The sequence below is a fragment of the Zalophus californianus genome, chromosome 16 (genome assembly GCF_009762305.2).
Source record: "Zalophus californianus isolate mZalCal1 chromosome 16, mZalCal1.pri.v2, whole genome shotgun sequence".
Taxonomy (NCBI): Eukaryota; Metazoa; Chordata; class Mammalia; order Carnivora; family Otariidae; genus Zalophus; species Zalophus californianus.
In genome coordinates, this window is record NC_045610.1 from 41170145 (window position 1) to 41186078 (window position 15934).

The 15934-nt window shown below is 57.2% G+C and overlaps 1 protein-coding gene across 2 annotated transcripts in view; it reads right to left on the reverse strand.

Moving 5' to 3' along the window:
* Nucleotides 1–13299, reverse strand: part of LOC113939632 (transmembrane protein C17orf113) — a 28902-nt gene extending 15603 nt beyond the window's left edge. Inside the window, exons 1-2 of one of the 2 annotated variants that reach the window (XM_027626047.2) lie at nt 13003–13299; nt 12197–12448 (exon numbers count right to left, since the gene is read on the reverse strand). The gene's annotated coding sequence lies outside the window, so the exon portion shown is untranslated. Of the gene's footprint in view, nt 1–2667; nt 2753–12196; nt 12449–13002 lie in introns of those variants that run through there. The other variant, XM_027626048.1, reaches the window with a different exon arrangement.
* Nucleotides 13300–15934: the final 2635 nt, after the last annotated feature.

Sequence of the window (15934 nt, forward strand, 5' to 3'; positions counted from 1 at the left end):
TCTTGATAATACAATATGGTAAACTCAGGGATTCTCTAACGTGTCTCTGCACTTGGTTCCTAGAAGGCCAAGATCACGTTTGTTCATTTTGGGATCCCTAAGCCCCTGTAGAGGGCTCGGCATGAAGATGCCTTTGAGCAAAAGCTTGTTGTTTAAGAGAATGGAAGGACTGATTTGGGTTGTATGAAAGAACTGCCTGTTTCTAAGGCTACTGGTTAGATGACTGGGCTCTGAGAAAGCAGTGATTGTCTTGTCCTCCTGATATGCCCAGCACCCTTCATGGAACCTAGCACTTAGTGGATAAGTAAAGGGCAGATGAACAGAAGGCCAGGGGTATCCTGTTCAGTGCAAGGGAAGGTGCTCCCTATTGCCTGTTGCAGTGAAACTCATCACTCCTCTTCCCTTAGGCTCTCAGTGGCATTTGGGACTGCTCACCCCACCCTCCTTGAAACATGCATTTCTCTTGGCTTCCAAAACCCTATGTCTCCCAGCTTTCCTTTCCTCCATCAGCACCCCTCCGCCTCTGATGTCATCTTCTCCTCCTCTTCCTAACCTAAAACTGTCCCAAAAGTTCAGAACCATGTCTGCTGGTCACCCTGAAATAAACCACCCCAGCCGGAGCCATTCCTCTGGGTGCCACACCTCTCCATCCAACCACTTTCCTGGCTTGTCTAGATGGAACTGTTGATCTGTCCCCACAGATATGTTCCTCTCCCAGTCATCCCCAGCTCAGGAAACGCCTGCTCTCCTACCCAGGTGCTCTGGCCAGAAAGCTGCCCCTCCAGCCCCTGCTCTCTTCCATATCCTGGAGCTGGTCTATCCACAGGTACTGTCGGTTCACCCTCCACAATCTGCCTGTAACCTGTCTCGTCTCTCCATGCCGCTGCTACCAGCCTTGTCCTGGGCACCTGCATCTCTTGCCTGGACTACGGCAGTCACTTCCTGATGGCACTCTGGGCTTCCACTCTTACCCTTCTCTGAGCCATCTGGACCAATAAGAGCTGGAGGGGGCTTTTGAAAACATACTGCTTAAAACCCCTCTGTGACTTCTTGCTGTCTGAGGCCAGGGGCAGGATCCCTTTCGAGGTCTGGCACTGCTGACCTCTCTGGTGGCCACTTGTGCCTCTCTCCCCTTCCCGCTACTTCGGCCTTTCCTCAGTTCCTCCAGGGTGCCAGGTTCCTGTCCCCAGGGCCTTTGCACATGCTGTACCCTCTTCCAGAATGTCTCCACCTCCTCTCAACACTTTGCCTATTTCATTTCCCCTTTGGTCCCCTCTTCCAAGGAGACTTCTCTGTCCCTTCCCAGGAGGTCCTTTTCTTTTCTGTCACTATTTCCTGTTTGTTCCCTCCATTGTACTCCTCACGGTTTACAAATTTGCTTATTTTCTCTGCATTTCTATTGCATGGCACGCTCTCTCTTTCTCTCTCCTTCTCCTTCTTCTTACTCTCTCTCAAGAATGTAAGCTTCCTGAGGGCAGGAAAGGTAACTAACTTGTTCACATCTGAACAGAAGGGAATGCTGCCTGGCACCCAGCAGGTGCTCCACAAAATTTGGGGAGTGAATGAATAAGGGACCACCAGCTTTCAAGCAGAGAGAACAATGGAGTGGTGTCTTGGGCACCTGTTGGGTGGCTAAAACAGCTGCCTTTGACCTCCTTTCCTCCCAAGATCCCATGATTCTGTGACCCTGTCTAGCTCACCACCCAAAGGATCTTAGAATGTGGAGGAGGTGCAATTCCAAGGTGGTACCCTTTGGAAGTTTGTCAGCTCCTTTCCATATACCTAGAACTGGCTATCCTGCCCCATTCTGCAGAGGGGTAAAATTACTATGTGACCTAGGATGTTTTTGATCAAAGAACAAAAGAGTAGGTAGGAAGGATGCATGGGAAGATGGATTCTGAAAATGCAGTGTCAGATATGGTAGCTAGTAACCACATGTGGCTGTTTATAATTAATCAGAATTAGAAAAACATTGTAGAATTCCTCAGTCTCGCTAGCCACATTTCAAGTTCTTGATAGCCACTGGCTACTGTATGAAATGGCCCAGACAGAGACCACTGACTTCATCCCAGAAAGTTCTCTTGGACAGCGCTACTCTAAAACAACCCAGCCAAAGTTACCTCAACCTGAGGGAACCAGGCTGGACGGGGTGGGCTGTAAATAAAATGTGACTATGTGACCAAGGCTGACCAGGGCAGTGCACCTGTCAGACCCAGGTCCGCCACACTGCTCTGCACCCTGGCCACCTAGACGTGAGCCGCCACAACTCTGGGGCTCCTGGGGTGACTGTGTATTGGTCTCCGGTCCCAACTCCACCCTGGCAGGTCAGCCTCAAACACAGAGCTTATGTGGCCCCAGGGTGGCGGTCCCCAGCCTCCCCCCCAGGCCCCTTGGGGAGCCCCTAGGGGGATCCATGTTCCGGGGCGGAGGACCGGCGAGGTGAGAGCTCCCTGCTCGCCCCGGGCCAGGACACGGAGGGCTGGGGAACTTCCTCAGGGGGGCGTGTGGTGGGGGAGCTCTCGAAGGTCCCGGAGGCCCCCGCCTCCCCCCGTTCTGCTGCCCCGCCCGCAGCGCGCCCACCTGTCGCCCGCCCCCCCCCCCCGGCCGGAAGCTCCGGGAGGGGGCGCCCCGCCCGGCCCGGGCACCGCGCCCGCCGCACACACTCACGGAGACTCGGGAGCCACCATCTTGCGCGGTGGACGCTCTGGCCGCGGTCTCCTTGGGCTCCACTGAGCGACAGCAGCCACTAGCGGTAACCGGGGCGAAGATGCGCCAGCAGCCGGCGACGGCCGGGTTGGCGGGCAGGGCGGCGGCGCCCTGGGGCTCACCTGGCGCGGCCGTCCCCCCTGCGCGCGCGCTCGGCAGGCAGCGGGGGCGACGGAGGTGAGACCACCGGAAGGGTGTCCCGCCAGCGGGAGGGACAGGGTCATTCATTCGTCACGGGCACCCGCCAGTTCTAGAGGAGCTCCCAGGTGAGAGCTCCCAGGTGAGAGTCAAACAGAGCGCTAGGGAGGCACCGGCGAAATGCTTTGGGACCACAGGGGAGCAGGGGGGAAGCCTACGGTCTGCAGGGAGAGTCTATTAGGTTTCACTGCAGGATAAGTAAAGTTTTACCAGGGGTAGGGCATCCCAGGCAGTGGGCCTGGCTCAGCCACCATGGGGAAGTTGAAAGTGCAGTGCAGGTTCACAAAGGTCAAGGCAGAGTGGAAGTATGGAGGGGAGGGGGCGGTGCCTGCTGCTGGAAGGCTCTGCAGTGAGTACTGGGGAGTTTGACCTTCTGAACCTGGTGGGGAACCTCAGGAGAGGGGTTCCCTGTGTGGGTTCCCAGGTGGGGGGAGGAGAAGGTGGAGGAATGTGGAATTGTGGCCGGCCATCCCTCCCAGATCTGGAGTCCAGAGGCCTGCAGTGGGGCTCCAGTGACATTGAACTCTGAGGCCTTGGGCTAGACACTTACCTATGAGCCTCAGCTTCCTCCATCTGTGAAGTGGGAATTACAGCTGGGTGAGGAGGAAAGGGCAGGGCAGGGATGGGTCTGAGGAACAAAGGAGCTAGGTGTGGAGGCTGTTTGAAGAGGGGGTGCTGCGGCACTTGGTGATTTAGTCTCCCCTTCCCATCAACACAGTCATCCAGAAATGTCTTCCAGCCGCACCACCCTCCCCAATTGGGTACACTTTTCTCCCACACAAGGCCTAGGGCACACGTTGATTTGAGGTCAGGACCTCTCCGGTGGCTTCTGGGAACTCCCCCAGCACCCTTCACACCGCACTGCTCTGTGCCGCCCACCGTCTGCCGCTGACATTCACCGTGAACCCTGCCCCTCCCCCCCCCCCCCCCCCCGGCTGCTGGGATGATGCATGAGTCATGGCACATGCACACACACATGACCGCCTGGCTTGTGGGTACACTCAAATGAAGGGAGACACCGCAGACCCAAAACCTGCCCCAGGAGGGTACCACACAGCCCGGCACCCATGAAAGGGTCAGGTATATGGGGGCGGAGGGGTCTTCTGTGATGGCATTTTGCAGCAGAACACCCTGGCTAAGTCCCTCCCTTCTCAACCCTGGCCAGGGGTCCACAGCTGGGACCCACGGCTCATTGGATGGCTGCCTTAAGAGGGTAGGTTTTTGCTCTGGTCAAACACAAACTAGACAGAGTGGCAGAAAAGAGGCCACCCTCCGGGGTCTAACTGAGGCTGGGGCAGGGGCACAAAGCAGGTGTCTTATGAATTAACATCACTCTGGCTGCCACCTAAGGGAGAGGATCTGGGCAAACCTCATCCTGCTGTTTAGTCGTCACTTGGAAAGATACACAGAAGCGCACAGAGACACACAGCCTGCAATCCACAGGCACCCACAGATGGCAAGTCGCAAACGCCAAGGCACACACTCTCACACACCTCCTCGTGATGAGACCATCTAGGCACACCGATGTGTGTATATACAGAGGTGGTACCCATGCAGAAACGGACAGACGCCCATGCCGGCTGGGGGCAAAGGACGGCTCAGAGGCCACACACAAGCATGCACGTACACACAGACAGGCAAGATCCACAAAGATCGTGTACACCCAGAGGGACAGACAGACACATGAGGAACCCCAGGCCCCCAGTAAGGCATATACAGATGATATGAAACCGCAGCACACACCATCACAAAAAGAGGCATCGACACAAAGATCTATATACAGACACAGTTACCCAGAGGTCGGTGTGTGCACGCACCCTCTCTTACAAAATTAGATGCATCAGATACACACACAAGCTCATGTAGCCAGACCCAGAGTCTCTGTCTCTTGCCCCACCACAAGTCATAGGGGCAGATGGGAGGGCCCTCCCTGAGGGGCGCACACACGCACACACACACCTCAAATAGTAAAGCTGCCCTTCCTATCACAGAGGAAACCAAACTCTGAAGAAAATGGGAATCTAGCAGGGAGAGAGAGCCAAAGGCAGGGACTGGGGGGTTGATCCAAGATCTGTGTGCTCACTCCCCGGTTGGCTTAGGATTCCCACCATGGCCAGAATGCTCCCACATTCTCCAGAGCCCCCCTCCCCGAGCTGGAGGAAGACCCCCAAGACCAGCCACAAGAAGAACTCTGAGACAGCCCTCCAGCCACCTGCCCTTGCCCTTACGGAAGGGGTTCCCCAAAATACCTCTTAAAAGGTAATGGCTGTCTCCCTCAAGGAGTGTCAGGTAACCCCTGTGTGGAGAGGTGAGCCAGGAGACCATAGATAAAGGTGGCGGGCATTGGTGTGGACCCCAGTGCAGTGGCTGGGCCTCAGATAGGAGCCACCCAGATTTCTGCCTGTCTCCCTCTGTCCACTTCTCTCTCTCTCTGCTGAAGTAATGACTCCCTCTTAAACAGTCCCCCGGCCCCACCCCCCCACCCTCCTTGGAGGCTCCTGGCGGCCCCTCAGAGGCAGTTGAAGGTATGATTTGATACAAGGAACCTCTGGCACAGGCTCCTCAAACATGCATCTGCCCCAAAGTGTAGCCCACCTCCCTCCTGCCGGGTGCGCCTCCAGTTTCCTGACCAGTCCTGCCCTCCACCGCCCCCCCCCCCGCCTTTGTTCCCAGCCACCGTGGGGGCTCCCCTGCCCAGCCCTGGACCTGGGAGAAGGTACCAAGAGTCAAATGGCTACCAGAATCTCTCCACAGACAACTTTTGGGGGCCAACAATGGCAGGAAAAGGTTAGGGCAGGGAGAGGAGACACCCACCCTGGTCTGAGCCCCCTCCCCACGCTCTGGCCTCCTCAGCACTCACCCAAGAGCATTCTCCGCCTTTGGAGGCACCGCTGAGCCCGTCTGAGGAGCAAATGAAACCAGCCAGGGAGTGACAGAGGGAAGGGGTGGGGGTGTGAGAGACAGGAGGGGAGGGCAGAGGGAGGGACTCCTGCTCCTGCTGGAAAGCACCGGTTGTAGGGCCCTTTCTCCCCTTGTCTGGAAGCAGCTGCCTGTTCCCTAGTTTCTCCCATCCCAACCAGGGTGGAAAGCACAGAGCACTTCCTGCCCCAAGGGTGGAGAATGGGGCAGCTGTGGGGACTAGGGACAGGGGGTGGCCTCCATCCCCCTCCTCCTGAGAGTCCCTGTCTAGTGCCTCTTGTACTTAAGTGCAGAGTTGACCCTGCCTATAGAGACCTCCAGAAAGGAGGTGCTGCCAGACACTTCTTAGCCTGCCAGAAAGTTCTTGCTGAACTTTGAAGCCCTGCCTCAGGGCTTGCTGCTGCAGGACCCCCCGTTCCCCTGTCCAGCCTTGCTCAACCTCTGGCCCACCATCCCTTTACATTTACCTCCCTTTGCTGAAGGGGAAACTGAGGCCCAGAGAGGTGTGACCACTTCATCCCAGAGCACTGGCCATGGTGGTGGGGGAAGGGAGCCCCAGGGGCTTGCCCTTCTTAGTCCAGTACCTGGACCTGGACCTACTACCCAGGCAATGCCAGGTGGGGTGGGGGTGTTCATTTGATCTGCTAGAACTTCTGACACTTCTCCCCTGCTCCAGACCCTTCCCTACCCCCCAGGCTCAGCTCTCCTCCGTTTGCTCCTTCCTCCCCCTCCTCTTCCCCCCCCAAGAGCCAGCTCTCTACTCACCTGAGCACCTGGTGGCTGGGAGGGGTGGAATGGGGGAGAGGAGGCAGCCAACCCACGGCTGGACCCAGTCTGGCATTCCAAGCCCAGGCCCAGCGCTAGCAGCCCACCCCCTCAGCATCCTGTCTCCACCAGACAATAACCTGTAATCTCTGGGGCAGCCAGTACAGCCGGCAAAGGGTCTGCGGAGGGGTTGGCAGCAGCAGCTTCTGAAAACAGGTTTGTTAGGAAGAGGCTCTAGGGGGAAGGAGTTGCTCGTTTGGGGAGAGGAAGGAAACTCAAGCCCAGGGCTAATTAACCCACCCAGACACAGATGGAATCTTTGTCTTCTTGAGGGCAGGGATCTGAGCTAAGCCCCCTAATTCTCCACCCAGACAACCTTGCATTTCCTGGTGGTCTCTGGTAGGGAGAAGGGTCTGATGGTCAGGTTCACACCTGGGGGAGGGGGACCTGATGGCTGTCCAGGGAGAGCAAGGGGCACTTCCGTCACCTGCCACTTAAGGAGAACAGCAGCAGGGGGAGCTGGTTAGGCTGCAAGAAGAACTTACCAGTGGCCTTGGGGGAGCCCAATGTCTCCAAAACATGCACCCAAAGGCCTCGGGATGGATTGGGGGGCACTGAGGAGGAATCAGCAGCCCAGGGAGATACGGAAGCAATGGCGGGGGGACAGGCCGGAGGGTTTCCAGGGCTTCCTGATGGGACTGAAATTAATCCATCTGCGGGGGTGTGGGGGGGGGTGAGGAGCTCATCAAGCTGGTGACTCAGGCGTGACCTGAGCTCAAGGTCTTTGATCTCGGGCTCAGAATGCAGCAAGAGGCTTGTGTAGTCAAAGACTCAGAGAGGAGATGGAGGGTCTGATTAGAACAGGAGCTAGGGGAGGTCTGAGGGTGCAGGGCGGGTGACAGCCTCCACCCGCCACTCTCATCCCTGGCCGCCCCGAAAGGCACATCTTTGCCCTGAAATCCATTATCATCTGAGTTCATCTCTGTTTTCCTGTCCCCCTTAGTGTCTACTCTGCACTCCCCACCCAAGGCCCCCCTGGCCTGTTCAGAACTTAAGTCATTTCCAAAATCCCCTTCTCTCTGCTCCGGTGTCATGTTGCACTGCTGATGGTGGGTGGGGGGCGGGGGGTGGGGTGGGCGGTGAATTGTATGGCTGGGTCAGTCCTGCCAAGAGAAGGGAGAAGGGAGGGATTGGCTTTAGGAGTCTCCCCTTCCCTCCCCAGCCAGGTGAGGCCAAGTGGGGGATGGCTGGCATCTCCCCATTTTTCAGTGGAGGATACCAAGGCACAAGGCAGAGAAGAGGCTGTGGGTTCTGAGCACTATGAAGTCATCTGGGAGCCAGTCTGCCTTCTCCGGCCATCCCTCCTCCCCATTCCTAAAACATCCAGGTCCAATGTCTCTTCATATGTGCTGCTCTCCTGAGCAGCAACAGGCCTAGTGTAGGCAAGTCAGACACGCTGGGATCCGAACCCAGCTTTGTGGCTTTGGGTGTGTTGCTTAAACTCTCTGAGCTCCAACATCCCAATGTAAAGTGAGAACTGAGTGCCGCCATCTACTCCTGGCGTGTGGCCGGGTGAGGAAGGAATGCCTTGCTGCATGTGGACGTGCTCCCCAAACAGTTCAGGTCCTAAGTAGATGCATCCGTGTTCCCCGGGCCCTGTGCTGGCCCAGCATCCGCAGTAGAGGCTGGGGCTGAGAGGGTTGAGCCAGCAAACCTTTCTGTAGACGTTCAAGAACCACCTAAATTGTTTGGGGTGTGCGTGTGCGTGCATGTGCGCTTGTGTGGTGGTCAGTAGGGTTACTGAGTTCAGCCTTATTGGGGCGGAGGTGCCTGGTGCCCACACACCCCACCCTGTGGGAGGAAGGGAAAAGGGGGTGGGGAAAGATGGCTCCAGACACATTCCTGCAGAATGAAAGGGCCTGCTGTGTAGGAGACAAACAGGGAGGAGGGTGGGCAGGGGAAGGTGGGGAAGTCCCTGGGGGCAGGAAATCAGGGAAGTCTGGGGTACCTGCCATTTCCCCATCCTGTGTCCCCTCCCAAGTGTCCCAGGCTCACTTAGGTGTGGCCCAGTGAGGAGGCCTCTGACCCAAGCATTGGCGAGGAGGCTCAGAGAGGGGAGAGTCCTAGCCTCCCCATCCCATGGATGGCCTCAGGGACATGAGCAGGAGACGGTCCCCGCCTCACTGCCTGGGACGGCCTGTCACTGTGCAGGCCGCCAGCCCCACAGACCCCTAATCAAAGTGACAGCTCCAGGAGGCCTCACAGAGTGGCCTTCCCACCCCCACACCTTCAGCACCCTCCCAGCAAACGAGTGGTCCTCCTAGCTGCCACAGGCCTGGGACCTCACATGTCTAGCAACAGAGCCGTGTGTTAAAGGCTCCTTATACTTTGCCTCAAGCCTCTTGAAGGTCTATGTGTGACTCTTTCGTTCAGAGGCCAAGGCTGCCCCCGGTCAGCTGCACCCTAAGGGCTCTCTGCTCTGACCCAGTCCCCACCAAGGGCTGGGAGAGGCCTTCGGCATGGCTGAGGGCCTCTCACCCCCCCCCCGTCCTCACCCCAGGGCAGTTGCTAGCATCCTCTTGCTGGGGCTGCCTCTCCCACCCCCAGCTCGCAGAGAGCCAAGGAGACAGGAGAAATGCATGGGGGTGGGTGGAGTGGCCTGGAGTAGACTAGGAAATAATGAGGCCAATGGAGAACAGGTTCTTAGCTGGGGCCCCCAAATTCCAGGGTTCCTAGAGATCTGAGGACCCTTCATCCCTGCTCTAGGCACAGCTATCACCCTCCCATGCTCCCACAGTGCTGCTCCCTTCCTCAGCAGGGCGGTTAGGAAGATCTGGCTCCATGGCTGCCTTCGCCCTCTGGACTGTGCATATCCGAGGGCAGGCACCGAGCACCCCTCCGCGCAGAATCCTGGCACGGGCCCGCACAGACGGATGACTGGAGGGACAGTGACTCTCTTCCCATTTCATAATCTGGAGAGGAGGGGCAGGCATCACGTCTCCTGGTGTCCCCACAAACCTACCCAGAACTCTGGGGATGAGGACTGTGGGAAGGGGGAAGCCCAGCGAAGGGGTCCCCATCCCCTTGAGCGACCTGTCTCTGGCCACATCTGGTGCTATAGCCTTCTCTCCTTGCATGCACGCCACCTGCTCTCTCCAGGGGAGCATGGTGGGCGGGAAGGGAGAGAGGGAGGCTTGTACCCCAGGGACTGCCATCCAGAAGCAGGGCTGAAGAGGCCATGCCGGGGGGCAGCCAGGCTAGACTGGCCTTCTCTACCCGCTACTGCCCTCCAGGCCTGCTTCCGCATCAGTGCCCCCCTGATGATGGCACTGCCCGGCACAGCGTCACCTCAGCTGGAGTCATCCCGGGCACCTCCCTCTCCACATCCCTCCGTCACCGAGTCCTGTTGCTTCTGCTACAGAAAAGACCCCAGAATCTCTGTCCTCCTCCTTCTCGGGTACCCCCAAGTCTTACCCTTCCCCCTTGCCAGAGACGTCTAAAAACACTAATGACGCCCGCTCAGAGCCCTTCAGTGACACCCATCACCTTCAGGACAGAGGCTAAACCCCCAGCCTGGCTGTGAGGCCCTCCCAGGGGGGTTCCTGCTCACCGTCTGTCACACCCACCACACCCACCACACCCACCACACCCCCGCTGCTCCCTGAAAGCCATGGGCCTCAGACGGCACAGCATTCGCTCTAGCTCTTTCTCTGCCCGGAATTCCCTTTCTGTCTCTGAGGTCCAACGTCAACGTCACTTCTCTGAAGCTTTCCCTGACTTCTGTCAATTCCCTTCTGCCTCTGACTTCTCCAAGCACTATCTGCCCAGCTCTTTGGAACCTGTTATTATCTTGGACAAACCTGTCTGCATATGTCTTCAGAAAGCTCTTTCTTGACAGGCCGGTATGCCGCCTTTGAAAAATATGAATTCCTCGACAAATACCGTATGTTCTCAGTTATAGGCAGAATCTAAAAAAGTCAGTTTTGGGGCACCTGGGTGGCTCAGTCTGTTAAGCAGCTATCTCCGGCTCAGGTCATGATCCCAGGGTCCTGGGATCGAGCCCCATGTTGGGCTCCCTGCTCAGTGGGGAGCCTGCTTCTCCCTCTCCTCCCAGCTCGTGCTCTCTCTTGCTATCTCTGTCACTCTCTCAAGTGAATAAATAAAATCTTAAAAAAAAAAAATCAAAAAAGTCAGTCTCATAGAAATAGAGATTACAGTGGTGGTGGTCAGGGGCTGGTGGGTGGGGGCAATGGGGAGATGTTGGCCAAAGGGTACAAACTCCCAGCTATCAGATAAATAAGATGTGGAGATTGAATGCACAGCGTGGCGACTATAATTAACAATGCCAACTCCCACTTAAGTTGGGAGATGTTAAATGTTATCGAAACGCACACAGTCATAATTATGTGAGGGGATGGAGGTGTTAACTAACCTTATGGTGGTAATCGTTTTGCAATATATAGGTGTATCAAGTCATCCCATTGTCCACCTTAAACTGACACATATGTCAATAATATCTCAATAAAGCTGGAAAAAAGTAAAAATACGAATCCTCCAAACAGCAGCTTGCATAGTTGGTTTCTCTAAATAGCTAATGAAAGAATGAGTGGCTTTTGAAACACAGACACACACACACACACTCCAGAAATATCCGTACAGTCAGATACACCGTTACTGACAGTCACACCCTTGGAGTCCAGCCCCAAGCTCAGGTAGAGGAGTTGATACCGGCCATCCGACCATCCCCTGCCTTTGCTTACGCAGTGACCTCTGCCTGCAATGTCCCTTCTTTCCATGCCCCTGTTCCAAAGCTCAGTATGTCTCCCCTTCCTCCAAGAGGCCTTTCCTGGTGTCCCCAGGTATAATCACCCTTTCTTCCTTTGTACCCACACATGGCACCCACAACACTCATCTGCTCTTTTTGTGTCTGCCTCAGACCAAAAGACAGACTCCATCTTGGAGCAGGACAGTGAGGAGTAAGATGGGGATTTGTCTCCAGGCCCCAGCACAGTGAGGGAAACGCAGTTTTCCCCATGGCCCCTGTGTGCCTGTCAGCTGGAATCACCCTCATGAATGCATTCACCCATTTCCCCCAGAAATCTGTCTTGTAGCCAGCGGCCCCTTCAGTGCTCACAGCCAAACCTCTGCAAAGTCACCCCAGCCAGGGAGAGGCAGAAATCCTGGCCAGGAGTCCGGCCACCAAAGGAAGAGGGGCTTCCCCTGTCTGTCCCTGAGCTGGAGTGCTGTGCACCTTGCTGACCCCAGCCTTTAGAGGCTAGAGCAGGAACCCAGGCTACCCCTTCTCAGAAAGGCTATCCCTGCCAGGGGGCTCCAGACTGGAGAAATGCTGCTTAGGGGTTCTGGCCCCAAGAGACCCCACAGGGAGAGCTCCCACACCCCAAAAAGACTTCCAGAGTCTCAGTCCTAAAGACCCTCAGATCCTGAGAGACCCCATGGAGGGCTGTCCAGATGTATCAGGGGGACTTCCGACCCTGAGACCCCATTGAGGGCACCCCAGACCCAACACCCCCCCGAGAGAGGCCACAGACCCAGAGCCTCTCATGAGGCCCGGACGGAGCCTGTGGGAGCAGTGCCCCTCCACACTGACCTGGCCCGGCAGGGGTCTTCCCCAAGCTGAGCTGCCTTAGCCGCCGCTGGTGGGCGCGCCCCCCACAGTGCACCTGGGCCTGGGCTGCCGAGTTCAGTTGGATGTTGCAGACGTCGCAGAGCGTGTAGGACGGCCGCTTTCTTTCACGCTTAGGCTTAGGCAGTTCTGGAGGCCGAGGGGGGCACTCTGTAGCTCCAGATATGGGGGGCTCCTTCTCACCCGGGGGAGAGGGGCTCAGTGGCCGCTTCATACCTGAGCAGAGAGAGAGGGAGACAAGTAAACAGGCTGAGTACTGTGAACACATAGAAGGAGCAAGAGGGGTTCAAGACCCTGAGACACCTGCTCCCTGTGTCCCAGATGAAACTCCCCAGTTTTTGGACATCCCCAACCCAAGGGCGGCAAAGGGAGCGTGATGGGGTCCATTTCAAACAAAGCAGCATTAAAATACAGGGATGTCTGGAAGACTGTCACAAATGTCCACACCCCGAGAGGCTGACACCTGGGACTCGGCCACAGAGCAAAGCTCAAAGAGGAAGACTTGGACCTTGGGGCCTGGGGAAGCAGGGAGGGGGAGGCAGCAGTGAGGTTAGGGGAGTCGCGCGGGGCGGGGTGGGGGGGAAGCCAGGGCCCCATGCTCAGCCTCGCAGCAGGCACTGACAGTCCTGTGACAGGCAGGCTTGTGGCGCTTGCTGCAGCCACTAGCCAGAGGGGTGACTGCAGAAACCCTACTCCCTGTGCCCAGTGCCCGGCCGGGTGACATTCACAAACATTGACAGTGTGTGAAGCCATCCCCACCCCTGACCCACGTGGCTCCAGATGTCTCTTGCTGTGTTGGCCACCCAGGCCGTGGCAACAGTTGGTATTTTCAGTAACGACCTGGGCCCTGCTGCCTGCATCGGCTGAACACAGCCTCTTCTCTCTCTCTCTCTCTCTCTCTCTCTAGCACACACGTGCTCACACACGCCTGTGCCACCCCTCCAGGCCCCTCATCTGCCACACACCATCTTCCTGTTCCGACTCACTTCTCTGGAACCTTCCTGCCTGACTCCTCAGCTCTAACCTCCTCTCTTCTCGGCTTGCCAACTCCCTTTCTCACACTGAACTGTGTTCCTTTTCACTTCCTGGATCTGTGTGCATGCTCTCTGCCTGGACTGTCCACGGGGCGGGCGGGGGAGGGGGTGGCTCCCTGAGGGCCCGGCCTGAGCCTCCCTCCTCCCTCACGGGGACAGAGAATTCCCGAGCTCAGGGACATGTGACTTCCTCACAGCCCTCTGAAGAAACCGACCCTGATGACACCTTGATTTCGGACCTCTAGCTTCCAGGACTGTGAGGCAATACATTTCTGTTGTGTAGGCCACCCGGTTGGTGGTACTTTGTTGCCGTGGCCCTAGGAAACTAATACATGGAAGGTCTGACCCGTGGGCTTTCAACGGTGCCTGGTGGTTTGAGGGGCAGCCATCCCGGAAGCCAGGTGGAGCAGCGAGGGTGCAGTACCAGCGACAGGCTCCAGGTGGCGCCGCGAACACCTAGCGGGAAGCGAAGGGGGCAACTCCATACCCCTCCTGGAGGTCCCTAGCCCCTCCTGGAGGAGGGGCAACTCCCCCACACTCCTGCCGTCCCTAGCCAGAGCCACGCCAACCTCCCCGGCACTGTGTCTGGGGTCCAGGGCACAGTCCTGCCCACAGAGGGCACCCTGGGAGGTTACTCCCCTCACCTTGCAGCTGACCCCCTCCTAGGCTGCCCTGAGTCCCCACCTACATTCTGCACTCTTTCACCTCGAGGGGGAGGTCATCAGAGTTACCTTCCGGCCTGCACAAGTCTTCCCCCACCCTCCCAGCAGGAGGAAGGAGCCGGAAGAAAGTACTGCATGCAAGTGTTTTAGGGGAGCTCCAGCTTGCCAGTGGGGAAGAGGCTTCAGGGGAATGAGACTTTCCTGGCCAAGCCTAGGAGAGCTGCCTGCCCCGCCAGCGAGGGGACAGGGGGATTTTGAAATCTCAGTGGAATTTATGACAGGCGGGCTGAGGACACGGCCCAAGAGAGCCGACAAATACCTGCCATGGGGCTGATTAAACCTCTGTGATATACAGCCTCTGGGCTCACAGGGCCTCCCTGGATTCCGGGGCTAATTGTGCTCCCCTGGCCAGGCTGCCGGCCTGCTGCAACCTGCCCGGCCTGACCCAGCCTCCCCAGCTGTCCCCTCAGAAGCCACACTGCTCCAGCTAAGCTATGACTCCCAGCCAGAAAATGTGGAGGGGTGGACACTTTTGAGGGCACACACACATCTGTCTAGCCCCTGCTGTGAGCATCGGCAGGCCAGCACCCCTTATAAAGCAGCCTATAAAGCAGCAGCATGACTCACCCTCGCTGGACCTACACTTGGACAGGACCTGGCTCACATGTTCTCTTTAACAGAAGAGGAAATTGAGTCCCAGAAGGGGTGAGTGGACTTGCTTCAAAGTACATGGAAAGACAGTGAAGAGCTGTTTCTAGAAGCTTCCTTGCCTCCCTCTTTACCCAGCTGCCCAGGCCACCTCTTCAGAATTACAACCCCATTTATTGAGAACTTCCTATGTGTCAGGTGCTTTGCACATAGGATCTCTTTTAAACTTCATAACACCCCATGAGGTGGGCACTATCATTAACCTATTATCCCACTTCATAGATTAGAGAACAGGCATTGAGAAGTTTCATAGCCAGACAGGGAACCTACACCTGTCTGACCCTGGAGCCCAAGTCCTTAACCACTGCCCTATCCCCCCTCTCCTTAAAGTCTGCCAAGTCCTCTTTTGAATTTCTGGGTGGGGAGGGGGTTTTTACAGATTCTGGGAAGGACTCCTGGGGGGACTTGGGGGTGCCCAGCCCCTAATAGGCTGGAGTGCCAGGCAGGGAGGGGGCCACACCCTGGAAGGGAGGGGCTGGAGCCAGAGATGCTGGGAGGGAGGGATGTGAAGAAAGGGGGAGAACTATGGGGTGCCTGGTGGCTCAGTCAGTTAAGCGACTGCCTTCAGCTCAGGTCAGGATCCCAGGGTCCTCAGATCAAGTCCCACATCGGGCTCCCTGCTCAGTGGGACCCTGCTTCTCCCTCTGCCTGCCACTCCCCCTGCTTGTGCTCTCTCTCTCTGTCAAATAAATAAATAAAATCTTTTAAAAAGGGGGGGGGGAGAACTGAACCTGAACTGAGTTCTGGAAAAGACCAAGTGAAAGCAGAGCAAAAGAGCATACGTGAACCCAGGTGTCTGTCTGTCTGTGATTTGCACAAAGCCCCCTTGCTCCCACCTTCCCTGAGAGAAGGCCAAGGCTGCAGCAGGGAGCCGGGCTTGGACTGTGTAGGGAGCCACCCATGTAAAGGCAGGCTCACACCAGAGCTGGAGAGCAGATGGAGGCCAGGGTTCCTGCCTGCCTGTCTGTCTGTCTGTGTGTCCACCCATAGGGAGCTGGAGGGGGTGGGGGATGGGGGGAGCACCCAGGCAGGGCCCCAGGGCTCCACCTCCACCACCACTGCTGAGTGATGAATGGACTTCGGGGCTTGGGTCTCCGTGGGGCCTCAGGCACTGCAGTGGGGTGGAGCTCTCGGCCTGCCTGTCCCAAGAGGGCTGGCTGGAAGGGGACCTTGGAAGCCGTACAGTGCAGAGCAGGGAGCTGTTTCAGCTGCAGCCTGGGAAGGGGTCCTCAGGAAAAAGCCACTTTTGCCAGAGGGTTAATGGGAGTAAAGGCCTTGGGCAGGGCATTAAGGGCTCC